Source organism: Halichoerus grypus, chromosome 9 (genome assembly GCF_964656455.1).
Source record: "Halichoerus grypus chromosome 9, mHalGry1.hap1.1, whole genome shotgun sequence".
Classification (NCBI taxonomy): Eukaryota; Metazoa; Chordata; class Mammalia; order Carnivora; family Phocidae; genus Halichoerus; species Halichoerus grypus.
Genome location: NC_135720.1, coordinates 47,722,859 through 47,748,801, shown reverse-complemented (window position 1 = coordinate 47,748,801; position 25,943 = coordinate 47,722,859). Strand labels below are relative to the sequence as shown.

The 25,943-nt window shown below is 40.0% G+C and overlaps 1 long non-coding RNA gene across 1 annotated transcript in view; it reads right to left on the bottom strand.

The window, feature by feature from the left end:
- Nucleotides 1-8,728: 8,728 nt before the first annotated feature.
- The window catches only part of LOC118524503 (uncharacterized), an 82,932-nt gene continuing 65,717 nt past the window's right edge, over nt 8,729-25,943 (bottom strand). The window contains exons 4-8 of the long non-coding RNA XR_013440909.1: nt 19,512-19,652; nt 18,006-18,105; nt 16,895-17,027; nt 11,010-11,257; nt 8,729-9,311 (exon numbers count right to left, since the gene is read on the bottom strand). This is a non-coding gene — a long non-coding RNA (uncharacterized LOC118524503). The remainder of the gene's footprint in view (nt 9,312-11,009; nt 11,258-16,894; nt 17,028-18,005; nt 18,106-19,511; nt 19,653-25,943) is intronic.

Here is a 25,943-nt window from a genome sequence, read left to right as displayed (position 1 = left end):
GAAAATGACATAGTTGAAATATGAACATACATCTATCTGATTTTAGAGATGGAAAACTCTGGCCGTGCTGTCTACACATGACCCTCTCCTGCCAATGTCTTCGCCATTTTGTCATGCTTTTTCTCCAAAAGACTTCCTCTGCTGGTCATATGTTTAAGTATGTACTTTGTTGGTGGGGAAAGCACAAAGGATAAGGATGGGTCCCAAATTTCTGAGGACAGTCATCAGCACTGAAAATCCTCTAAATGGCTATAACCATTATTCCTAGCTATAAGGAAAGATATAATTTTCATGTTCTTCATTGGTATTACTGTCCCATTAATCCAAGTTGTCAAATTATGGAATAAATTTTTCAGAAAAGTGGATCAAACATCATCCCTAGATGCTGGACCAGTGTTCACTGGTCTTAAGTGGTCTGCATGGCTTCAGAATAGACATCAAGATGAGACCTTCTGCCATCATATTTTCTTATTCATTTTTAATTGGATTCATTCCTTTCTCAAGTAGCTGATCACATATATATTTTTAAAGTTCTTTGCATCTTCAATGTAATTTATTTCAGTTGTAATTTACTTATAGGGTCCATAAAACTATTTTCAAAATTAAACTGTATTGAAATATATAATTAATGACACAAACTTGCTCATCCACTCCACTCATTGTGCATTTTTGTGTCTTGATTGCAGTCTTCTAGGAAAAAAAAAATTGTGGGGGTGATATATGTAAATCCTCCCAAAAAATGACTTTGTTCTTTACCGTTAGAATAAGATCCCCTTCCCAGTTTCCTGTCAGAGAGGAAGAAAATGAAATCAAATGTGTAATGGTGTTTTTGTTAACAGTTTTAGGTCATCGGCCCCTCCCCTGTTTCGCAGAATCATACTTGGGAAAGAATGTGATGAATTATCTACTCCCAATACCTTCTCAAGAAGTTCTTAGAAATAATCAGAACCTTGAGACTGAGGGAAATAGAAAAGCAAGAGGAACTTGAGGTTTATATGTATGGGTCATAAGAAAGCCATCCTATTTCATGTCTAATAGATAGCAAAACAGTGAGTGTAAGAATTTTTATCTATGTAGACGCACACAGTAGCTGTTTTATTTGCTTTGTGTAGAACATAGCATATCATACGCATCTGCTTAATATATTGAACCGCTAATTATTTGGAATTGAAACCAGAATGTAAAAGTTCAGAAGATTAATTCCCTCCAGTTCTAGCCAATGCCTTGATTACCTGGAACAACTATAAAAACCTGTATAGATCTTAGTGTAAAATCTACTTCTATTATGTACATACACATACATGCATTACCTATATCCTCTATATATGCTATGTATATGTGTATGATTTACGCCTACAATTAAAGACAACTCTCACTTAAACAAAATAGTTACCAGACTACTCCATATGCTGACCATTCTAGAGAGCAAAATTAAACTTCTAATAATTTTGCTCAAATTTAAATTATATTTTACTATAAAATTTGCGATAGCTCTCAGTTTACAGATTAAAAAATTTGCATAAGTGGGGATTTCTGGTTTTACTCAATAAAACCTAAAAAAATCCACATACCAAACAGAAGGGCTAGAAAAATAGCTGGTTTATTTGTGTGTTTGCCTGTATGTTATGGTCTTAGCCTAACCTCTGTCCACAAAGGATTTAAAAGGACTCACAAAAATAAAAACAATAAAAAAGATGAAAGTAAAAAGTGAGATTGTATTTCTAGAAATGTAACTAAGAACAGATATTTAAGGCCAAACTGGGGTAAATATCATGAATACAGAGGCTCTAAGGGCCCATCTAGTTCCACGGTCTAACCTTAATTCCTTGTAGTTTTTGGTTTTCTTTTTGTTTTGGGCAGTGGAAGGAAAAAGAGATAAAATGACTTACACAGTCTTTTTAGTAGTAATGAGGAAATTGTTGATGTGCATTTCCCAATGCCCCAATTTTGAAAGAAGTTTGCCCTCTGAGTGTTGTTAGTTAAATCCATAATAGTCAGTGAGATCTGTCAGCTGTGAAATATGTATATATGTCCATATATAGCTGTGGGGGGTTTTATACACACACAGAAGACTCTGGAATATCTAAAACTTCAATTAAGGTGAACTGAAATTCTACATAATGAAGCAAATCTATAATGTTATTGGATATATTCAAAGGAATCCTAAAAAATTATGTTGTGTTGACCTTGCAGAAGCACTCTATTACTAAAAAGGGTATGTTCGGGGCACCTGGGTGGCTCAGTCATTAAGCATCTGCCTTCGGCTCGGGTCATGATCCCAGGGTCCTGGGATCGAGCCCCGCATCGGGCTCCCTGCTCAGTAGGAAGCCTGCTTCTCCCTCTCCCACTCCCCCTGCTTGTGTTCCCTCTCTCTCTCTCTGTCTCTCTCTGTCAAATAAATAAATAAATATCTTTTATAAATAAATAAATAAATAAATAAATACATAAATAAATAAAAAGGGTATGTTCTTCCCACACCAAGTTAAGAGAAGGCTAATGTCACAAAAGCTGGCAGTTTTATCCAGCACCATCCTGGAAAGAGAGAGAGAGAAAACTTGGTCTTGAAATACGTCTTCTGGCCAGGATACTGCACCAGGTCCTGTAAGAAATTTTTCTTTATATTGTCCATCTCTCTTGGCTCCACCTCTTATGTTTCTTAAGCAAACTTAAAGATGGCAGAAAGAGCAGACTCCAGAGGGAGGGCAGATTAGGAATTACTTTTCGAAGGTTGATCAGAGTAAGCTGACCTCACTGAGTCTGATCAACTCCAGAATACTGGCAACCCTGTGATAATTTTAGTAGAAACCATCTTGCCTTCCTCTAAAGCCACGCAATCTCATCTTTATCCTCCACAAATATCATTATCATTAGAGAGAAAGAAACAGGTCACTTCATCCAAGAAAAAAAATTCTTAGTGCTAATTCTGAAAAAATTTATCATGTAAGAGTTTGCACTATGTAGTCCAGTCTAAGTAGTAGATGTCACCAGAAAGAAAGACGACACACAGAAACTCTGCAGGTAGTTTCATAGTATCTTTCAACTAAAAGTGGAAGATGTGCCATTAGAACTTGGGGAAAAGTAATTCTGAATGGGGTGAAGGTAACGTGGACCAAGTGGAACCTCTTTTCAGTTATCCAGCCTGATACATGGGTGATACACTTTGAGTGGCCAGGAAATTGCCTTTCAATGGCCCCCCACATAGTCACTTCTCCATCAGGGCTTTGGGAGAAGGGACTGGAGGCAATTCAAGATTGTATTCTCCATGGAGTGTCTGGAGTCTAGAGGGAGAATTTAGAGTCTACAGTGAGGGTCAGAAGTCTATATCCTGAGTTTATTTTTTGAGGGAGCATCCTCCACTCTAGAATTTGGGAGAAGGGATAATTATTCAGTTCCTAATCCTTTGTGGAAAGAAAAGAAGCCTGACTAAGACCCCTGCCTCAAAGAAGAACTGTTCAGCTTCTACACACAGTGTGACTTAAAAGATAACTAATGGAAAAATGAGTATTGTTTTTTTCAAACAACTGTCTTCAGTCTATTGTAGTAAATAAGCGAATGATGGACTGAACTCCTGAAGATCTCCAGTAAGATGAATTTTACCTGGAAAACTTTCAAAGCAGAAGTTACCATGTAAATGGCCTGGGTCTCCCTTTCACTGTACCTACATGGACACAGCCAGGAAATGTGGTAATGGTGGGGAACAATGCATCCATTAGAAGAATAAAAGGTATTTAATTGAACAAATATTATGATTTTACATTAAAATTACCATTTGTTAGGATTGTGTTTTATTCACTGATTTTATCAAGCTATCTCACTGGTTACTATGAACAAGTCACCATTTCACTACATAATGACAGTGATAAATCAATACCAAGTTCTTCCAAGTTTCTTGCTCACGGCCTTTATTTGATATCCGTAGTTCAGTAGAAATGTAATTGTTCCTGAGGGATTTAACAATCTGATCACTGATTTTCTAGAAAAGGGAAAATAATTTAAAATTATTATTCTTTTTATTACATAATAAAGACAAGTTTATTACAAATACACATAAAATTGTAGATGAGAAGAAAATTTTAAATCACCCATAATCACAACATCCGGAAATAACATTTTGGTGTGTAATTTTACCCTCCATTACAAAAAAATATATTTTGTAAAACACATGAGGAAAGAGAAAGAGAGTGTATTGGTTAGGAACAGTGATTAAGAGCAGCCTTCCACAGCTGAGTGTGGATACTTACTAGCCATTTTACCTTGCACACATTGTTTAAACTCTGTATGCCTTCGTTCTCTCATCTCTAAATCAGATAGATATTTAGCTGTACTGGCATCCTTGCAGACCATCTCAGGAGGCCAAGTCTTAAGTAGCTGATAAAAGGGGTAAAGTGTTATTCTCTCCTATTGTCCCTATTTTCTTCTTTGTCCTACCTTTATTTTTTCTTACTGCCCTTCCTTCCTCCTTCTCTCTTGATTTTTTAAAATTTAAGTTAGCTAAACCCGCTTTCTTCACAGTAATCACTCTTTAAATTTTTTTGTTACCCAAACCCTTTGAGTATCTAAATGTAAGTTTTAGACTCTCTTTTCAGAAATAATAGTAATAATCATAATTGTATATAGAATCATATATGCAGATATCTACATAACATTCCAGGCTGTTCACAGCCCTTACCCAGTTCACTAAAGAAGCTAGAACCCTTGTCTTGGCTTTCCTTTCTTCCCCTGCTCCCTGCAATTTGATTTTCTTGTCTGACATTATTCCCAATAGCACTTTGGAAAGTTTCCTCCAGCCACTGGCAGGACAGACTTTCCGTTTGTTCCTGCAGCTTGCAGTTAGCAGCTGTGGGGCTCGTCCGCAGGGATAGGGGAAGAGAGGTGGATATACTGGGGGAAATGGAGAGGATGTACATCAGCAGCACCTTCCTATGACCTTCTGGACCCATGCATGATCAATTTAGTCACCCAAGGACAGTCAATTCTGAATGTGAGAAAAATATTTGTGGATCCCAGGCATCTGAGGAAAGAAAGAGAAGGAATAGTATAAAACAATGAGAGAACACCCACCAAACCAGCAGAAGTTGCCGCATAATATGGGAAAGACTTGGTGTGGTTCTGGCTACCAGATGCTCGCTGCTCAAAGATCCGGTTACTGCACAGTTCTCAGGAGCCTAAATCCTGGGAAATATACTAATAGCATTTGCAGTCCATCCCAAACCAGGAAGCTTGCAAGAGAGCTCCTGGCGGTGCCATGTGAGCTCAGCCTTTTGCTTTGTTCAGGCAGCAACCTGATCACTTGCTTAAGAGAGGAAAGAGGGTGTTTTTCAACCTTGCCTTGAAATCATGAAATTCCTGTCATAAAAATAAGAAATCGTATATGAAGCCTTCGGGTCAGATCACGCACTGGTTTCAGGAGTTCTCAATAGAGTTATTATGTGTTGGAGCAACAAGGTAAAGGGAGATTATGGTTTCATACCAGTATTTGAATTTCCTGATATTTGTTTGCTCGAGAAAAACCCTTATCATCATCGAAATGTTTAAAGAATGGAAAGACCTGTTGTTGTTTTTTTTCCCCCCAAATCCAATTTTTGAAATAGAGGACTCCAGGATGGAATGAAATAGCCACAGAATTGAAAAGTGTGTTTTATATGTTATTTTTTATCGGATAAAAAATACCAGTCCAAGCATTTAGTTTTTATCATTCTTCTTTTCATACTCCAGTAACATACTTAAATACTGGAAAATACTCACTTTGGCGAGGCGGGGGGGCGGGGCGGAGATAAAAGATCCTCTAACACATGATATCCCATGATATTTTCCTCAGTTGTTAGTCACATTGTATTTTTGGCTGGGCCCCAGAAACCACAACCCTCAATTACAGTTGCTTTCAGACATGTGGAAGAAACACATGCTAAAACAATTAACAAAATTATGACATTTATATTTTTCCCCAGACTGTCAGTCCCTGCAATTCTTCAGCATGTGATTCTGTATGAATCAAAACAATTATCATAAATCAAGCTGACCACATTTACCCGTACTTAGTGCTTTGAAAATGTCAAAAAGTAAGATAGAAGAAAACAGTTTTTCCATGGACTAAGCATGCTCCACTCCCTGTTAGCAGCCAGAATCACACGTGACAATGAGAAGGCATCAACCTCAGTTGACGGCCAACTGCAATTTGATTACTGGTAGTTCTGAGCTGTCTTTCAACCTGCATTTACTGTTCCTTCTGTGTTGACAGATTTTAGTGCTTGTAGAATGGAATGTGTAGGATGACCTGAAATTGATGACTTTTAAGTAGAAAATGAAAGAGGAACATCAAATCCTCATAGTATAAGATTTATAGCAATGGTAAGTGAATCTTCTATCAACACATATGCCATAGAACATTTTAGAGGCAACCATAATAGTATGCATTTGTTTATGCCCCTCTCACCAAATTGATTTCTGGGACTTCAGTAGTCATTTACCATTGACTTCATATATTTATAATTCCACAAGCATTTGTTAATCACCTACTATGGGCCAAGCACTTAGGTCCTGTAGGCATAAAGAAGAATAAGACACAGCTCCTTGGTCTCAGAGAGCTCAAAATAGCAGAAAGGACAAACATGTTAATGATTGTGCTTAGTGGGTTGTAAGTTATAAGCAAGCTAGCCAAAACATTCTATGAAGCACAGATGAGAAAGAAACACTTCATCTACAAGTCACAACAGAGCCTGTGACCCTGACCACAGCCCAGAAATAGGTCTTTGGTAACTGTGCTACCTATCTCTCACTTGTCCTTCTAGATCTGCTCTCCACCTTTTTCCATGCTGTTCTTGCCCCAGGAAACTGACCTCTGAGGACTGGACCAACAGGCTTTTTTGCCTTCTTGGCTAGAGATAAGAGCATGGGAGGAAAAGGAGGTCAAGCTATTCATTCCCCACCACTTCCCTGCTCAGTTTCCATGGTTTGGTTGAATCTTTCTACCAAAGGCCACAGTTCCTGACAGGCGTCCCTCTCCACACCGCTCCCCACTCGCAAGTTTCCAGACCCACCCTCGTCTTCCCCCTTCTGCTGCAGGAGAGGCACCACATTATCTGTGATGGTTTCCTAAACTTTGTCCACAACTTTGTTAAAAAAAGAAAGCCCTTAACTCTCCCCAATTACATAATTTGAGAACGTTTTCTGTTTCTTACCAGAACCGACTACTGTAGTAACCCTCTTAGCATTTAAGGGATTATGTTCTTAGGAAAATCAGTTCGGAAGCATAGAACCAGGGATGCCTGGGTGGCTCAGTCGTTAAGTGTCTGCCTCCGGCTCAGGTCATGATCCCAGGGTCCTGGGATCAAGTCCTGAATCTGGCTCCTTGCTCAGGGGGACCCCTGCTTCTCCCTCTGCTTGCCTCTCCCCCTGCTTGTGCTCTCCCTCTCTCTCTCTGTCTCTCACAAATAAATAAGTAAAATCTTAAAAAAAAAAAAAAAGAAGAAGCATAGAACCAGGGTTTTACTAGTCACTGAATGCCCTAAATTAGCTACCTCTCCAAATAATTCCAGTTCTTACTCTTGGGAGAACCAAATGACACCAGAACAGGCCCCGTCTCATCAGTCCTGCCATAGGCAAGCCATACCAACACCCACCATTCTCAGTGGGGCCTCCTAGGTTCCCAGAGTGTGGTGTTTACACATCCCCCCCTCCCCAAATTCAATCAATTACTAATCTAGTTACTGTTGCAAAGGATTTTTACAGGTGTAATTAAGATCCCAAATCAGCTCTCCTTAAAATGGAGATTATCTGGGTGGGCCTGACCTAATCACATGAGCACTTTAAAAGCAGAGCCTTTTTTCCATCTGGTAGAAGAGGAAGTCAGAGATACATGCTTCAGTGGGCCTGGCCGATGGATATTCACTTCTTGGTTACCATTGGAGGAATCAGTATTATGTGGGTTAACATGGACTAATTTATGTCACAGTACCAAAATACCCTATTACCTCAGTGTCCTAGAACGGGAAAGATTTACTGATTAGTCATATCGCATGTAGGAGCTGGCTCTGCTCAGCAGCATCTTGGTCCTTGTTCTAGGCAGAGCAATTCCTGCCTGGAAACCTGCTAGGGACCACGGCAGAGGGGAGAGAGGGAGCAGTAAAACACAAAATGATTCTTAAAGCTTCTGCATGGAAGTGACCACATTGCTTCTGCTTACTATTTCCTTTTGTAAATCACAAGCCTCATTTCAAAGGAGCAGGGAAGTATAGCCCTCTCCCAGTGAAGGGAAGCAGGCACGGAGAACTGGTCACACAATCTATCACAGAGCCCAGTCAATAATTGATGCTTATGGGGCATGTGGGTGGCTCAGTCATTAAGCGTCTGCCTTTGGCTCAGGTCATGATCCCAGGGTCCTGGGATCGAGTCCCGCATTGGGCTCCTTGCTCAGTGGGGAGCCTGCTTCTCCCTCTGCCCCTCCCCTTGCTCATGCTTTCTCTCTCTCTCTCTCTTCCTTTCTCTTTCTGTCAAATAAATAAATAAAATCTGTCTCCCTCTCCCACTCTGCCTGCTTGTGTTCCCTCTCTTGCTGTCTCTCTCTCTGTCAAATAAATAAATAAATAAAAGCTTAAAAAAAAAATAATGGATGCTTATAACGTTAAGTAATCTGAGTAATGAAGAAAAAGCAAGTATACTTCATTCAACAAATATTTATTAGACTCTTTAAATATTAGGCAGTGTACTAAGTACTATTTAATAAGGCAGATAAATGGATAATATATATCCATCAAGTGTTTGCACTTCAAGGAATACATTTTATGTATCTGAGAAAAACCCTTGTATGAGTTAGCTCATTTCTCCAAGACAAAGCAAAGGTACAACATGGCCCGTTTTCGTTTTTGATGGCTGCATTACAAAGTATCAGAAGCTTAGTGGCTTCTAAAATCTCAAGTTTATCTCACAGTTTCTGTAGGTCAGCGTCTTGGCATGGAGTGACTACATTCTCCGCTCAGAGTCTCACCAGGCTGAAACAAGGTGCCAGCCCTGTCTGCAATTCTCATCTGGAACTTGGAGTCCTTGCTGGTTGTTGGCAAAAGCCGTTTCCTTATGGTTGTAGGACTGAGGTCCTCATGTTCCTGTTAGTCACTGGCCAGGAGCCACTTTCAGGTCCTAGAGGCAGCCCGGTGGTCCCCACAGCGGTTCCCAGCATGTTTCTCCCCTGGCTTCTTCCACCTGTTGGACTGGCACAGTATCTCCATTTCTTACTGTGCTATCATCTCTAAATGTATCCTTTTAAAGTGTAGGCATTCACTGCGCCCTCTTTCATACACAGCACCAGGCTTAGGATCCTAAAACAAAACAAAAGCATGCATGGGTTTTGTGAGACTTCTTTTCCACTTACAGATTATTTTCATTTGCTTTTGGAGCCATGGTTATATTTCATGGCTTAAATATAAGGAAGGGTGCCTTCTGTACAAGTGAAACGTTAATTATAACACGCAAACTGGTATTAAAAAAACCTATGTACAAAATGTTAAACAAAGCTTTGGTTTAAAAGTCATATAACCCCAGGAAGTCATCACCAAGTAGCTGTCCCTTCTCAAGAAGCTCGAAAGGCCTGCGAGTATCACAATCAGACTGATTTCAAGCACTTAGACTCTTACCTTCACACCACATCTTCCTGCCACCTTAGTGAACCGCTACTGTTGGATAGTAACCGGGGTCCACAGTGCTTTCCCCGCAGTGTTGACGGGGAGATCATGTCATGCTTGGTTAACTATTCCTATGCAACAGGCTGTAAGGATTCAAAGACTAGATACAGTCTTTGCCCTTCATAAACTCATAAAGCTTTCTAACCTTAAACTTTTCAAAATTCTCTCCTAAAATAAACAAATTAAAATGTTTAGAGTTTGAGGAAAGGCAGAAGAAACTGCTTACTGAGATTAACAGCCACTGAAAATCCATTTTTCATCATTGCTCTCTGCTCCAGTGTCTACTGTCTAAACCAGTTCACAGTATCAAGGGAGATGGAAACAGTAATAATCAGCTCTGCATGAGTACTTTTGAACACTATTCCTTATATATTATTCTCCCCTTGTCTTCAGCTTCACTTTCTGTGGTTTCAGTTGCTGTGGGCAACCATGGCCCAGAAGCAGATGATTTTCCTTCTATTACCAGAAGGCCAATAGCAGCCTAATGCTACATCATTACAATGTCAACATCACCGACTTCACTTCATCTCACCATGTAGGCATTTTTATCAGCTCACAAGAAGAAGGGGACCGTACAATAAGAGATCGGGAGAGAGAAACCGCATTCACATGACTTTTATTCCAAGACAATGTTATAATTATTTTATTAGTAGTATTTTTTAAATCTCTTACCAATAAAATTAAACTTCATCATAGGTGTGAATGCATAGGAAAAAACCATAGTATATCTGCAGTTCAGTACTATCCACAGTTTCAGGCATCCACAGGGGGTCTTGAACAGCACCTCCCACAGTTAAGGGCTCCATAATCTTACCCTTCTAGATCAGACTTGCTTTGCTATGTTTCCATCCAGACATCCTGGTCTCTTTGCTTTCCCCTCAAGTTCCCATCCGAGTTCACTTACTTAATTTGTTTCTTCCACCTTGAATACCTTTCATCTCCCTCATCTACTTTTTCAAAGACTTATTTCTCTTCCTTCAAGGCCCAGTTCAAACCCCATATTCTCTGTAAAGACTTCCATGTCTTTATTACAAGCCCCAGAGATTTCCCCTGCTCTGAATGCTCTACAGTTTGATTGACAACTTCAATCATGATGCAGAATAGAGTCATTTGTGTCTACAATGGGCCAGGTACTGTGCAGGGAGGGTTCAGAGGCTTTGAGGACCTGCAGGACAGTCCTTGCTAGGCTTTCCTTGCTATTAGAGAGAATGAGATCCATACTTAAGAGGACAAATTTCAGCATATCCCACCAGTATATGCCACCTTGCCGCACACCACACGATATGCTAAAGGGATCTGTGTCACTCATTTGATGGTATTTGCAAAAATACATACATGACGCCTTCTGACGAACACTGAGTTATTAGTTAAGATACTGCAATGTCAAGGAGTCTCTCCTCGGTAATCTGAAAGCTTTGAGGCCAGGAAACCTGATGCACGGCTTTGTAACTCTACCATTTCCAAGACCAACACAGCATGCATGGCGCAGGCGCAGTGTCGTAACGAACAGTGCAGACGCTGGAGGCGGAAGGCCTTGGCCTGAATTACAGCCAGGCCATTACTGGGTGTCCTTGTTTCCTCACCTGGAAGATGGAGATGATAAACGTATATACCTCACAGAAGTTTTGAGAAAATTAAATAAGATAAAGCACATAAAGCACTCTGCACAGTGCCTGGTGCACAGGAAAAAGTCAATAAATGTTAGATATTTTTGTGTCATCTTAATATACCCATAATGCAAGTGTGTGGCAGTCCCGTGATATTGTTCCACTGCTCCTAAGGAATTAGGAATTGAAGACAACTTTAGCACAATTGGTGCTCTTGGGGCAACAACAACAACAACAAAATTTACACTTAAACCTAGTCTTCAAAAGAATTTTTTTTTTTTTTAACTCTCTCTCTTCCTGCCTGAGGGACCTAGGGCAGGATTCTGGTGCTGAGCTGTGGGCAGGGAGCTTTCTTCAGGGAAATCTACTCCAGTCTTGTGAGCAAGGAAGAGTTCACACAAGCTGACTACATAAATCCTGGTTTGCCCAAGACCTGACAGGCCACCCGAGTCGGCCGGGTGTTTTTATTATTACCCCTCTATTTCTCTCTCAGACACGTTCTGGTTTGGACAATCAATTATTCGGCCACCCCAGTGACAGAACCTGCTTTCCAGTTTCCCCTCAAAAGGGCAGGAGTGTAAGGGGCAAAACATGGAATGGGTTTAACCTGGCTTTGCAGCTCATTAGCCACGTGCCCTTGAGCAGTCAGCGAACTTGGCTGATGGTTGAGTTTTGCTCACTGTAAAACCGGAATAACGACACCCACCTCTCTCTCCGGGTTGTGGTGACAACTACATGGATACACAGGACCTGACGCACGGGAGCTGCCCAAAGATGTGACTTCTTTTTCCCTGCCTTTCTCCCCGGGGTGTATACAGAAACAACCCTAGCAGTGCATTTTCTGAGATGATGCTGCATCTGGGGGTCAGGGGCCCCTGCTCCGTGCATAGGTTTCACCAGCTGCAGAGAGAGAAAAAGCCTTTCTGGGGCGTATCCCAGAGCTCTTAGGAAAAGAGAGAGACCCTATGGCTCCTGCTCACAGTCTTCAGCTGTAATCATCCAATTACACCCTTTTATGTTCTATTTTACTGCACCTGAAAGGAGCAGGGATATCTGGATATCTAATAGCTGCGTTTACAGGGAGGTGAGCAACTAAAAATAGTCCCACAATCTGTGGGCGGGTTTCCAGGAAATGCTTGACTTGTTAGAGAACTGCAAAGAGAGTGTGTTAATCAAGACCTTCATCGTAATCATTTTCCCATGCTGCTTTTAGAAGGTTGAGGGCTTAGGTCTTGTTTTTACCAAGCGAAGTAGAATCTTAAAAATATATATATATAAGCAATTACAAAGGGAGTTGAAGATTAATACTGGGACATTTATGGGGATCCTACAGGAGGGACTTTAAGCCAATGATAAATAACCACACCACTACCACCACCAAACAATTTATATTTTATTTCCCTCTGCATGAGATTGTCCAAGTCCGTAGTAATGATACATGTTTTCCATTGTTGATCCTCTCATACTTAAGTTGGAGAGGCAGAGGATCCATACTATTTTTTTTTTTTTTAAATTAGAAGTAAATATGGTGAAAAGACTTGACTTCACAGCTGGGTGCTACTTGCTATATTTCAGATTATTTAACACAGAAGATGTGCCAGTTTCTTGCGATTTTTTACAAGGGCAGAGACAAAGGCTGATTAGGATAAATTTCCGTTGTCAGAATTTTAGAGTCTGGCATTTTCCTTGAGTTTAAATGCTATATTAATAAATGTTGAATATAGTTTAATGCCACCACTTTTTCTTATTTGAATTGAAGTCAGTTATTAAAAGGTCAAACATTATGAATGATTCTTAGGGAAGGATAGTATGGAAATGAAATGCAATACACACATAGTAAGCACTTCTTAAAAAATGTTAGTACCTCTCTTTAGTTAGCATTAAAGAATAAATGATAAAACTCCAAGTCGAATTACTCATTTCTTTTGAACTTTAATATAGTAAATAAAAATGCAACACTGCCTGAAATTAAGAGTATAAATATTCATCTGCTAGAAACACAAAATTAAGGGTTTTTTAAAAAATTTTTTAACTAATCGAACTATTAAGTTACAATGTGCTGAGACATTTTGTAAAAAATTTTTCCTACTGTATTTTTGATTAAAACAAACAGTGGATTTAAGGAGATATTACGGAAGAGATAACACATGTTTTGTCATGAGGAAATAAACACCTTTACATATAGTAGACAGCACTATCTTGAAGTGGCAGTTGATTCCGTCTTGCTACTTCAATTTTGTTTCAAACTGTTTATTTCTATAAAAGGGGGATGGTATTCCTGACAAAAATCTTTCCAATCAGCTATTTCAATCAGTGTGACATTGAATTGCTTGTGGTCAGGTTCACAGACAAAAGGCTTTTTATTGACTCAGTTGGGTCAGATTTCCAGATTTTATGCCCTTTCTCATCCCCTGAAGACAAAACAAGTCAGAGGAGGACTGTTGGGGGCCATACATTATTGCATGTTTGTGAAACAGGGGCAGCAATCAAGAGATTTTTGCCTCAAAGATGGGATCTAGTTTCTGGTTTGCCATGAACAGTGGACCTTTCTTCTTCACTCTGTATGTTTAAGGCACAGTATTCTTTCTTTCTTTTTTTTTTTTTTTTAAGATTTTATTTATTTATCTGACACGAGAGACACAGCGAGAGAGGGAACACAGGCAGGGGGAGTGGGAGAGGGAGAAGCAGGCTTCCCGCGGAGCAGAGAGCCCGATGCGGGGCTCGATCCCAGGACCCTGGGATCATGACCTGAGCTGAAGGCAGACGCTTAACGACTGAGCCACCCAGGCACCCCATAAGGCACAGTATTCTTTCTGACAGAGGTATCGTGATTGGGGGTACAGTTGTAAGGGAGTGGTGTTGGAGTGCAGAACTGTTCTGGTCCCAATTCCGACCCTAAGTGGCCAACTGACATCCTCCAAAATCCTCAGCCATTATTTCTGCCAAATGATGGGTAGATAGGCTTCTACTGAAGTCCCTTTCTGCTAATCCCGCCTATATTTTATTTTCTGCCATACATATTTTTTAATAAATATACATATTTAATATATATATATGTTAAGTTCAGGTCAGATAATTATTTATATGTTAGTAAGAATTAAGAACCATATTATTTGTGATAATGAAGTTTCAAGTTCCAAAACAAACTTCTTAGTTCCTTCTTGGTCTTCTTACAGTTTAATAAGTCACCTTCTGACACCTTTTCCTGAGGCTCCAACCTTAATTTTTAATTACAAAAATAGTGGCAATTTACAGGACCAAACGTCAAAAAATAATATAAGTGCTAAAAAGGGGGGGTGAGGAAGGAAACCAGGGTCAAGAAAGTATGCAATTTCTTTTCTTAAGCAATACCACAATGCTTAGTAAATTAAGGAGCAGGTGATATACTCACTGTGTGTGTGTAGAAGAGGAGGTGGTGTGTTTCTAAAGGAGAGTCTGAGAGAGGATTAAAGGTCAGATGTCAGCCATTTGGCTGTGGTTTTTATGTGCCTTTTACATTCATGGCTCTCCCATAAAACTAAAATGTAACAAGTTAAATAAGTGTTGCTAACACAGGATATTGAAGTTGTAATAATATAGCAGCACTGTGAAGAGCCCTTGGAGAAATTCAGAGCTTACTTCACACATTCCTTTCTTACATAAGATTGAGCTATTTATTTTATCCTTTTAAGAAAGGATTCATTTAGAAATGATTAGGACACCCTTTTTTTTTTTTTTATGGAGACAGGTAGATAGATACGCTTAAGCTAAGTTTTCATGAAATTGCTAACTATATACATAGATATAGATAGATAGATAGATAGATAGATAGATAGATAGATAGATAGATTCATTTGATGTATTGGAGATGGAAAACTGTCCTCCAATTCTTTTGGTTTGCAAAAGCATTGCACGGGAACAGAACTATGTAGCTGAACATGCTGTGATCTTAATTTTGTTTTAAGTTATTGTAATAAAAGATTAGATACTGATGTTCCCAATGTTTAAAAAAATCAACCTAAGATCTTTGCTCAGATAACTCCTCTGCTGGGGAAAGGCAACGTGGCAGGGTGCATTTTCAAAGTCCAGAGAAGTGGCTTCTGGTGTGTTGCTACAAATGTGACTTCTTCATAGTGTCCCTGGTTCCTAAGAACCATGTCCATAAAATAGGGGTGAACAAACATCACTAAAAACAGAAGACCTGTTCAAAAGTTACTTGATCTCATCCTTCTAACCCTAAGATCCAGTGAATGTGTCAACTCTTGGCGAAAATGCACTGAAACTAACTTCTAAAAGGTCCCAAAAGGCAACAAAACCAACCCAACACACAAACAAAAAAACAAGCCAGCCCACGGCCCCCTCAGAAGGAGTCATCATTGGTTTCTGTCTCTCCCACTTCCAACTATGTTCTGGTCTCTGTATCTTTCCCATTCTCCCACTCCCACTGCCTGGCTCACCAGTCCAGAGGCTTGTCAGCTAACACCAGGAGATTAACAGCTGTCTTTCTTGTCTCCGGGCGTCCCTCCCTCTCCACATAGCACTCACTCTTCCTAAAAACAACTGATGTCATCATTCCCCCAACCTGTGAAGTCTTACATTATAAAGTTCAAATTTGGTCTGGCACTTAGACTCTCCATAACCAGCCTCATTTGTCTATTTCAGAAATATGGCTCTCTATTCCCTCACCTACAGAAATTCTTGGCTCTAAATAAATGATATTATTCACCAGCCCTGAATTAGAGCCACAATGTTGCTGCAATCTTCTTCATGCCCTTCTCATTCTCCCTCATGTGCAGTGGGTCAGCTAGGTCCTCTCCAATCACCACAGTCTTATCCATCCTTTAATGTCAGATTCTAATCCTACCACTGCTATGAGGTCCTCTTCCTCTTGCCTCTGAACTCCATCAGTAAACTGATCTTTATTATTATTCATCTTGCCTTTTACATTTACTCTTTTTGTTAATAGGTCCTGAAAGGCCACCAAACCAAACCAAACCAAAACCAAACAACACAAGGTAAAAGTAATTTCCACGGACTCGTGTTTTTTCCTTCAGCTAGGCCATAAGGTCCTTGAAGAATGGACCCTAAACCTTGCCTTTCTCTGTCTCTTGCTCACTTACTTACCAAAGCCTGAGTCCAGGACTTCTTGGTGATATAAAAACAATTATGAAATGTGTCCATACTCCCTTAAGTTATGCTTACACTTAAAATCAAATGGTCCATCAATTTGAGTATTCCTTATTCCTTGACCTGAGTTGTCATCACATGAAATATACTCACTCGGTGAGGTGTGAAATGTGTGGAAATTCAAATATACTTGCATTGTTCATTCTTAGATATCAGCAGCCTTTCAAGTCTTTACATTTAGAAAACCAATGGAAACTGATAAGCAAAAGTATTCAAGTGTTCTCTTAATTTCCTTTAAAGATATTAGACAGAATTATAATCTTCAGCCATAACATTTATCACAGTTGTTTTTAGTACTAAAAATGTGACTATCTTTTTCTTCCCTTGTTCCCCCTTTAGCCAGCATTACTTTTTTTAAAGTGATGATTCTACCATTGTAAATTCTTCCTTGTGATTCAAAATTAAAATTAAAATTTTATATGACCAACAATTTTCTATAGCACAAACCTCTGGCAAAATATAAGACAAAGCCTCAGTGCCTTCAAGAATGACATTATGAGTACTGGAAATGGTCATGATTTTAGTTCATTGTGATCGTCCTTTGCTACAATCCATCTTGTTTTTAGATTATATTTTTGACCTGGGAAGGGAAAAAACAGAAAACTATAGTGAGAAATTAGAAAGGTTGAAAATGTAGGTGACTCTTCTGGCTTTTCCTCCAGTGAATTTCTGGTAGTGCCCTTAGGGCCTTTAAAATGATGGGGAGCATGGTCTTTCTCTGCAGCTTCCTGCTGAAGGGCCCAGAAAGAAGCTCCCACAGCCTCTTTTGGTGCTCCTAGCTGGGATTGTCACCCTTTCTCCAAGCTAAGCAGTGTTTATGCCTCCCAAGGTCCCATCGGGAGAACTGGGAGAAGAAGATGCCTGTGGAATTCTCCTTCCTGCATTGTTTTAGAGGGCACATTTGCCTGATTTTCTGAATGCTTCTTAATTATCATTGCTTTTGAGTTAGAATATTTTATTTCTTTTAAGATTTTTATTTATTTATTTATTTACGAGAGAAAAGGAGAGAGAGAGAGAGCACAAGTGCTGGGGTGGGGGGCAGGGAGAGGGGCAGAAGGAGAGGGAGAGGGAGAAAGTAGACTCCCCATGGATCAGGGAGCCCAATGTGGGGCTCGATCCCAGGACCCCGGGATCATGACCTGAGACGAAGGCAGATGCTTAACCGACTGAGCCACCCAGGTGCCCCTAGAATATTTTAAATAATGAATTTTTAAAATAAATTTCCACTTCATTTGTCTTTGGACACCATCAAGTTCTATTCCTTTGGCATATAAAGCTATGTTTGCAAATTCCCCAGCAGTTGAGTCTTGAGCCCAGCATGACATACAGCACCGGGGAAAAAGTCTTTTTAGCCAAGCACCAAGAGGAACTTGGAAATCCATACGTCAGCCCCAAACAATATGCCCCAGAATGGGGGGCTGAAAATGTTAGCTTTCAAAGAGGACTGACTCTTATGGAGAGAGAGAGAGTTCCTAAATCATATTATTTATCATCATGCTGTTTTGTCGATCTCAGCCTATTGGTAATACTATCAGCTAGAAGTGCCTGGGGTACTCACCTGGACCATACTATTGCAGGCGAGCTCCCACAGACCTTTCCCCAACTGAAGCCAGTGTGGCTAGACCGGTCCCTGAGGTTATCATGACTGCAAAATGCACCTAAGAAAAAAACCATCAGGGAACTTTGAAGAACAAGATTTATTACTCCTAGGTCCTGGAGAGTACACAACACACCTGTGGACCACACAGTGCAGTCACAGAGAGAGATGGAGGGAGTGCTGACTGGGGTCTCTGCCTCTCCTGGGGTTGGAGGGTTTTGCAGGTTCACTCTATTTTGGGAAATTAGAAACATAAAAACTGGAATTAGGGCATGAAAAGGAATACACAAGTCACTCAGGTGGTCAGTTATCTAGGTTAATGAGGGCTTTGTAAAAGGGGAACTGAATGGTTGATGTGGTCTGTTCCTTATCTGGTTGTTTTGCCAGTGGCCATGCCACGCAGCTGCCAATAGTTTATTCAAGATGGAAGTCTTTGAAATGGTTGCCACAGCAATCAAAAGCTTAACGTCAGGCTCTTACACTACACATGCTAATTCCTGTTTTCTGCCTTCATGGTCTGGAAACATCCTCAGCCATCATCTGTGTTCTCAAAAATCTCCTCCTAAGGAGGGGACAGTAAGTTCTTCAAGTCAGCTTTAGAGTTTTAGTTTCAAAGCTTGATTTTCTATGGGGCACCAGGGTGGCACAGTCCGTCGAGCGTCTGACTCTCGATTCCCCCTGGGTCATGATCGCAGGGTTGGGAGATGGAGCCCTGTGTCGAGTTCCATGCTGAGCATGGAGCCTGCTTGGGACTCTCTCTCTCCCTCTGTCCCCCCACCCTGCTTATACATGCTCTCTCTCTCTATCAAAAAAAAAAAAAAAAATTAAGGTCTGAATCTTTAAAAAAAAAAAAAGGTTGATTTTTCTAGGGAGTGGTTATGAACACAAAACCAGTACCTCATATTTAAGAAGCGTTTGTTCTAGATAACTTCTTGGAAACTATTTAATTTAGGTATAAATTACTTCTAGACTTAGCCATGAAGAATCCTGTCAGTGTTTGTGTGCCAATGGTTTCAGTGGGAAAGCACAGTTCTTTTGTTAGCTGTCTTGATCCTATAATCTGCCTGGATAAGTCGCATCTGATAAGTGGCTCTCCAGTAGGCTAACTCAAAGTAGTTTCACTGGCCCTAAAAATGACCTCATGGAGAAAGGAGAGTGTATGTGAGCTATCTCCCCCACTGGGGAGTCACAGAGCCTATTTGTTTATTAAGGTCTTAAGAAGTCCAGGGGTGCAGAAATGTGACTAGCCTTATGTAATAATATTTCCCAAACATATTTGGCCATGAGACTGAAAACTGGTTTCTAGTTAGCATCTGGCAGAATTGATATTTCCCAGCACACACTTTGAGAAACAGTGGGTTACGTATCTTGCCTTAAAAAAAAGAGAGAGAGAGAGACCTGATTTTTTTTCAACATGAAGTGTAACAGAAATAAACAGCATTTCACTTTTATTCTACAATAATTTACCATTGTCTAGCCAGCCACGGTTTCTCCTCCATATTCGTAAAGGTCTGATCTTGGGTAATCTAAGTATACTTCTCTCTTCTTAGTCCTGTTTACAGGGATGTGTGTTCAAATGTGACTGGGGATTCCAGGCACTGTCTGAAACTGAGAAGGGAGACATATCACATGGGTTTCCCCACACACATATACTCTGTTCCATGTCAACTTTTTCTCTTCCTCCTTACTTGAGGTTTTCTATTGAATCTATAATTATACTGCATTCTTTACAGAGGTAGTAGGTGTCTTGATGGTGAGTCAACAGGACACAGGCTGGATAAACTTCTCAAACAATCAACAGAATTTCCAATAGATGATTGAAGCTATACTCTATTAAATATTTAAGGTCCAGAATAGGGATTAAAAAATAACTTTCCTACACAGAACTGCAGGGGAGGAATTTTGAATCAATGAGGGAAAAAAAAAGAAAGCAAGAACCACAGACTTAGAGGTGCTTTCTTCATTAATGTGTTCTGACACTGTAATAACTTCTGGTTATGTAAGCCATAGGGCAAAAAGCAGACAAAATTATTGGTCAGAGTGTCTTAAAAATACTAAATTAACAGTGGAAACTCTTTGTCCTCTGAAGGGAGTGTGGAAGACACAGGGGGAAGCAGGAGCTAAGTAATGCTTTTAGAGCAGAGTGCTAGAAATCCCATGACCTGTGACTTCATTATATCACCAATGCCAACCTGTAGCCAGAAGATGGTGGGTCCTTCTTCTGCAACGCAAAGACCCATAATCCTCTGGTTTACTTGAATTCTTAATAAACTTCCCAATTCTCCAGTCGGTAATTTTTGCAACACTAAAGTTTTGCTTTGAAAGGGTTAACAATCTCCATTACTTATGACCCCAGTGCTCCACTGATTCAGTGTTACCCTAGCTGCAGATGTGGTCAGGTTAAGAGTTAAAAGTAATAACACAGATCTGACCCCCTACTCATACACACACTCCAACAGAGTCCCTTTCAAGTCTGCTCTGGAGGGCGCCTGGGTGGCTCAGTCGTTAAGCGTCTGCCTTCGGCTCAGGTCATGATCCCAGGGTCCTGGGATCGAGCCCCGCATCGGGCTCCCTGCTCCGCGGGAAGCCTGCTTCTCCCTCTCCCGCTCCCCCTGCTTGTGTTCCTGCTCTCGCTGTCTCTCTCTGTCAAATAAATAAATAAAATCTTAAAAAAAAAAAAAGTCTGCTCTGGATATTTCTGAGAGTCTGAGGAGCTGCCTTAAGTGTGCCCCTCTAATGGTTTGTAGACTCTAGGGCATTCTTTCTTTATGGTCTTATACCCCTCCCCAAAATGCCACTCTACCACCAGTGCTGATCATGCCTTTGGTGCTCCTGGAAACAGGCCCTGATACATCCAATGCTGCTACCAGCTGCAGTGTACCAGGGCGTGCTGTAGTCCCCACAGAGATGGCGAGATCATCCCACCCCTAACCCATGTTACCCTTAGTCACCGCAAGTCCCTTTATCCACCCCTCTTACAATCTCATGGAGACCTTCCTGCTTCTTCAGTTTTACCCCAACTCCTCAGTCCCTGCACCCTGAACCACAGGGAGGTTAAGGGAAGTTTCTACCACATAAAGACTCTGGTAATACCTCCACCCTCCCCTCAGGCCAAATAAGTCCACCTGCAAATCACCTTGTACCCATCAACTCCCAACTCCTTGTGCCACCAACTTTAAGCCTGATCTTGATATTCACTTTAACCACATTTCCCTGAAAAGGTAGGAACTTCCTGCAGAGATGGATTTGCCCTTTAGTGGAGGGCTCCAAACAGATCAAGGCCTCACTCTCAGCCAGGACTTAGAAAATTTGGAGCATGTTCAGAGAGATGTCAAAGAATGATTAAATATTTAAAGCCCTGAGAATAATGGAAGAAAGCAAAAGGCTCTGAGGTCACTGGCAGCATCCCACAAGAGAAACGGCATGGGTTTTATAATCAGAGAGACCTACATTTAAATCCCAGCTTTGTTTAATAACCGTGACCATGAGCATTTGCTTAGCTTTTCTGAGTCCCAGTTTCCTCACCTCTCGAAATAGAAATTATATGTAGCTTACAGATGGTCTATATTGTCTAATATCTAATAAAAATATGAGAGGCATAATGGGAATGAAAAACTTTGTGAAATAGAATTTCTATTTCTTCTTGCTCACAATTAAGGGAATGTTGGTCCCCAAAGTTTGGAACACTTGGAACTAAAACTCTTGTGTTACAGAAGTAATAGAAATGATGCCCACCCCCACCCACAAACATAAGCCTGCCACTAGGTAGGAACTCTTGAACCAGAAAATCTCGTAGGGTCTTGAAATACAGAAATATTAAGATTGGCATATCAGCTGTCCTGTATCAGACAGTTCCTTCCCTCCCCCCTCCAGTTTTCTAATGATGTAAATCCATGATTTTCATGAATTGGGAATATATAATTATCCTCCATTTTAAGGTTAATACATGCCAATTTAAGACAAACAAGCAAATTCAATTTAAGATTAGCAAATAAGGTTTTACATTAACAAGTGTTCCTTTTTATATCTGAATTGAATTTTACCTTATTTTTACTACTATAAGACAGAGGAAGAAAGAAAAATACATACTTATTATATATATATATATATCAATTTATATGAAAATAGGAAGAAAATCCCATTGCAGTTAATTGATATTTTTCTTGAGCTTCTGTTTAAAGTAAATGGCTTTGTTTTACCAACAGTATTTTTGATTTGCAAGGTATACCTTGTATTTGGAGGACCACAAAAAGGAAAAGAAACCTTCATAAAGATGAAACAGTGTTCTTGTTATATAAATAAAGTTTTTGTTTAAAATATCTCCAGGAGGTTGTAATAAATAGGAATATCATCATGTTATATGTAACGAAATAAATTCTAGTGAATGAATATATTGGAAAATAGCAAATTGTGCGGAGCGATATGGTAAGAGTTAATCAGATGTATCTTAGTGGTTGTCTTAAGAGGTTCCTGCTGTCAGATCAGTTATACATCCAGCAGGGGCCTCAGGTACTTCTCCCTTTATCCTGGAAGAATCAATTGAAGCAACGCACCATAAGTAACATAAATACTGGATGCAATCCCATGCACACTCTGTACACTTACTACTTACAAATTGGAGATCATAAAAGAGATGTCTAAGCCAGGATGTATTTGCCAGGCATAAATAAACATGATTTAAGATATAAACGGTCTTGATTCAACTGTAAGCCCTAGATTTTATAAAATTTTCTCTCCATAAAGAGGAATTTCATGAAGCTAATCTGTTTCAGACGTAAGTTTTAAGAAACAAGTGGTTTTTTTTTCCCTAAGATCATTAAAAATTTTATGGTTATGATATAAATTTTAAATTTGAAAATTAAAAGAGTTCCCAATCCATAAAATGCCCATGGCATTTCCAGAAACACTTTTTAAATTTCTCCAGTATAAGGTGAATATGTATTTATGCACTTCTCAATGGATTATTCTCCCTTGTTAACTAGACTGAGAAAAGGCAATAAAATATTCAGCTGCCTAGTGCCATCTTTCCGATAAAGAATTCAGCTGTAACAGCTATTCAACCAGCAAATGTCTTATTCAGGGATGACCCTAGAAACTCTCATCCCACTAATCTTTGCTAAAAATGTCCCTACTGAAGAACTGCAAATGAATGAAAACTGAACCATATCAAATTTGTCTAAATAATCAAAGAGCAGATTTGCCTTGTCTTTTTGGAGGAGAGCTTATATTAACCAAGTCACTTTGTTCTGCCTGTACTTTGCATTTTCTCAAGTCACAAGGATTTCCCTTTCGGAAATGATATTAATTTAGAGCAACAGAGTCCTGAAGAGTGCTGTGTGAAGACATTAGACAAATGTAGCAGTATTCTCTAACAATTTGAAAAAAGCCCATGCAGCTGTGAAAAGGAACTCTTAGAAGAGGGCCAGCATCTTACAGAAGAGCTGTGGAGAGCAGCCCAAAGCACATTCCCCAAACTGCGGCAAGTCAGGACCTCATTCACAATTATGCACCCGTAATTGTGTGCATCTATGCGCTTTATGATCTTTCGTGATACCGACAGCATAGAGAATGAAAATCTTCAGATAACCCTACAGTCTTGTTTAAACAATTCATTTCAAATTTCTCTTTCCAAGATTTTCATTAGAGCTGCTAAACTTAAAAGAAAAGAAAATAAATGTGACTAGGGTAAGCTTCTCTTTCCTACAGAGTTGCTAAATGGAAAAAGAAACGCAATATATGTAAAAAGAAGAATAAAGGAACTATATAATCTGTCTGAAAATCCAGCTCTGAAAAACCAAGAAATAAATATAAATCTGCAAATAGAAGTGGGAGTCATTCTTTTTTCTTATAAAAATCCTAATAGTTAAGAATATAAAAACATTTTATCATTTAGTCCATTATTTTAAAATTTAAATGATATGTTGTTTATGTTAATTGTTGCAAATTGAATGTGATTCAAGTTTGGATCTCACAGTACCTTGCAAAAAAAAAAAAAATTAATGAATATTTAGTTCCAATCTATTGGAAAAACTGTTTTCTCCCAGCCTCACTGTATTCCCTATGCTTAGTAAACTGTGGATGAAGGCCTCTATAATCACTTTTACTCATAGTCATCTCTCCTTGCTTCTGAAGTCATCAGTGTCTTTAGCCCTTACTGGTCATTTTTGCACATATTGTTACATTGTTTAATATTTCTTAAGTCTTTCCTTCAAATAAATATTCTTTAAATAAATAAATAATTTCCTTGTATATCTGTTGCGTCTTCCCAAATATATTTCAAGGTCTTTGATATCAGAGAGTCTTTTTTTAAGATTTTATTTATTTATTTGAGAGAGAGAGAGTGAGAGAGAGAGAGAACCCAAGCTGGGGCAAGGAGCGGAGGGAGATGGAGAAGCAGGCTCTCCACTGAGCAGGGAGCCCAATGCAGAGCTCAATCTCAGGACCCTGGGATCATCATCTGAGCTGAAGGCAGATGCTTAAACAACTGAGCCACCCAGTTGCCCTCAGAGGGTCTTGGTATGTCCCAAGGCATACGCCTTCTGAAGGCCAGGGCTGTGTGTATGTGTGCATGTGGTGTGTTTGGTATGTGTGTGCGTGCGCACATATGCATGTGTGTGAGCACATATCAGAGAAACATTTAAGTGCACCGTGGCCATTTCCCATTACCCAGAGCCCCAGAACAAGGTCAGCCTACCCAGGCACCCTCAATTTGATCAAAATCAATGAGAATGGTAAGTGCAGTAAAACAACTCCTGACCAGCAATGCACAGGGACCTTTTCCATGTTCTACTTCTAACACCATTTATCAGGCCATGATACCAAGAAAAGTGGCATGAGGAAGGGGTGCTCAGACCTCCCAGCCTTTCCATATAGGCCACTTCCCACATGCTTTGTGTCTGGTGGTGGATGGCAAGATAGGTAAGGGAACTGAGACCACATTTTATGCTTTCCTGATCTTCCCTCACAACCTTCATCAATTTCCATACCAACAAGTTCATTATATGCTTCTCACTAAAAATAGAGTTCAGGAATGGAATTGGAAATGTGGAAGTGGGTTCATTCATTCTGTCATCAATTATTTTGGAGCTCTGCTGTGTCCTAGGCCTTATTCTGGACTAGGGTGGCAATGAAGAACGAAATAGGCCAGGTTTCTGCTTACATGGACCTTCCATTTCTAATAAGGAGGGAGTGACATGGCAGGAAGCAAACAACAAACAAGCACATAAAAAATGAACAAGCAATAATATTTACAAGGGAAAAGATGCTCCAAATAATTAAAAAAAAAAAAAAGAACAAAGCAGAATGATACAGTAGAGATCAGGGGTGTTAGGGTGGGTGCTAACGTAGGCAGAAGGTCGTGTACAATGTCACTGAGAAATAGACACTTAGACTGACACCAGACTGACATGAAGGAGCCAGGCCCCTCGGAGCACAGCATTGGCTGCTCAAGAAAGGACAAGTCCATGACCAAATCTTGTGTTCAAGGAGAGACAGCAGGCCTGGGTGGCTGAACCATGGTGAGTGATGAGCAGAGTGGTACAAGAAGAAGTCGAGGAAATAAGACATGCCAGGGCAGGCAAGGCTTTGTAACCTCAGAAATAATTGGGGATTTTATTCTAAGTGCAATAGGAATCCAGTGGAGGATTTCGAACAGTTGTGACATACTCAGATCTAACTTTTCAAAAGATTACTCCGGCTGCTACCTGGAGACTGATTTGGGCTCCAACAGAGACAAGTGTGGAAGCTGGAACGTGCTCCCCAAATGGTCAAGCTGGCTTGAATTAAAGTGACCATTAGAAATGAAGAAGAGTAGGGGGTTTCAGAACAAGTTTTGCAGGTGGTGCTGAAGAATTGGAAGACAAGGAGTGAATGGCCAAAAGATTCAAGGATAGCTTCTGG